The sequence below is a fragment of the Rhipicephalus microplus genome, unplaced genomic scaffold (genome assembly GCF_043290135.1).
Source record: "Rhipicephalus microplus isolate Deutch F79 unplaced genomic scaffold, USDA_Rmic scaffold_60, whole genome shotgun sequence".
NCBI classification, from domain to species: Eukaryota; Metazoa; Arthropoda; class Arachnida; order Ixodida; family Ixodidae; genus Rhipicephalus; species Rhipicephalus microplus.
This window is the reverse complement of record NW_027464633.1, coordinates 442,501-444,803: the sequence shown is the minus strand read 5'-3', so window position 1 is coordinate 444,803 and position 2,303 is coordinate 442,501.

The following is a 2,303-nucleotide window of genomic DNA, read 5'->3' as shown; positions in this document are numbered from 1 at the left end:
GCAATAAAAGAACACTATCTCGTTAGATGACGTTGTTTTTGGTAGTTTCACGACGCTACCTAGCTTAAACTAACATAACTCAACCTAAAATAACCTTCGCACTTCTATCGTTAGAAAACGTTTTACTCGCTACTTTACATTGCTTTCTACAACATTACGACGGTTTCAAGCGCTTTCACATGAATATCACAGTTCCCAACTTGTAAAGGTGAAAAACACTGCATCTCACTAAGTGACATTGTTTAATGCGGTTTTACGACGGTTCATACCTTAACCTAACGTAACCTAACCTAACCTAACCTAACCTTACCTAACCTAACCTAACCTAACCCAACCCAACCCAACCTAACCTAACCTAACCTAACCTAAACTAACCTAACCCAAACTAACCTAACCTAACCTAACCTAACCCAACCTAACCCAACCCAACCCAACCTAACCTAAACTAAGCTAACCTAACCTAACCTAACCAAACCTAACCTAACCTAACTTAACCTAACCTAACGTAACCTAACCTAACCTAACCTATTCTAACGTAACCTAACCTTACCTGACCTAACCTAACCTAACGTAACCTAACCTAACCTAACATAACCTAACGTAACCTAACCTAACCTAACCTAACCTAACGTAACCTAACCTAACCCAACCTAACCCAACCCAACCCAACCCAACAACACCCAACCCAACTTAACCTAACCTAACCTAACCTTACCTAACCTAACCAAATTATCCTTACCTAACCTAACCTAACCTAACCTAACGTAACCTAACCTAACCTAACCTAACGTAACCTAACCTAACCTAACGTAACCTAACCTAACCTAACCTAACCCAACCTAACCTAACCTAACCTAACCTAACCCAACTCAACCCAACCTAACCTAATCTAACCTAACCTAACCTAACCTAACCTAACCTAACCTAACCTAACCTAACGACGGTTGCAAGCGCTTTCACATTAGATATCGCAGTTCCCCACTTTTAATGGTGAAAAACACTGCATCTCACTAATTGACATTGTTTAATGCGGTTTTACGACGGTTCATATCTTAACCTAACCTAACATTCGCACTTGTATCTAAAAACGCTCTATTACACTGTTTTGTTCACAATTACGATATTTGCATAACCTCACAGTTTTTCACCAACTTATTGCAGTACAGAACGCTGTATCTCGCTAAATGACATTGTTCTTTAAGGTTTCAAGTTGCTTGCATGCGCTTTAACGAGAATATCATAATATAGCAGTTTCGCACTTGTAACGGTAGAACACGCAGTATTTGGCTTGTTCATTCCGTTTTGTGTGCTTTCACAACATTTCACCTATCGCAGTTTATTACTCGAAATAAAACAACACTATCTCGTTAGATGACGTCGTTTTTGGTAGTTTCACGACGCTACCTAGCTTAACCTAACCTAACCTAACCTAACCTTCGCACTTCTATCGTTAGAAAACGTTTTATTCGCAACTTTACAATGTTTTCTACAAGATTACGACGGTTTCATGCGCTTTCACATTAGATATCGTAGTTGCCGACTTGTAATGTTGAAAAACACTACATCTCACTAAGTGACATTGTTTAATCCGGTTTTACGACGGTTGATATGTCAACCTAACCTAACATTCGCACTTGTATATAAAGACGCTCAATTACACTGTTTCGTTCACAATTACGATATTTGCTTGACCTCACAGTTTCTCACCAACTTATTGCAGTACAGAACGCTGTATCTCGCTAAATGACATTGTTCTTTAAGGTTTCAAGTTGCTTGCATGCGCTTTAACGAGAATATCATAATATAGCAGTTTCGCACTTGTAACGGTAGAACACGCAGTATTTGGCTTGTTCATTCCGTTTTGTGTGCTTTCACAACATTTCACCTATCGCAGTTTCGTACTCGCAATAAAACAACAATATCTCGTTAGATGACGTCGTTTTTGGTGGTTTCACGACGCTACCTAGCTTAAACTAACATAACTCAACCTAACATAACCTTCGCACTTCTATCGTTAGAAAACGATTTACTCGCTACTTTACATTGCTTTCTACAACTTTACGACGGTTTCAAGCGCTTTCACATTAGATATCGCAGTTCCCAACTTGTAAAGGTGAAAAACACTGCATCTCACTAAGTGACATTGTTTAATGCGGTTTTACGACGGTTCATACCTTAACCTAACGTAACCTAACCTAACCTAACCCAACCTAACCTAACATACCCAACCTAACCCAACTCAACCCAACCTAACCTAATCTAACCTAACCTAACCTAACCTAACCAAACCTAACCTAACGTAA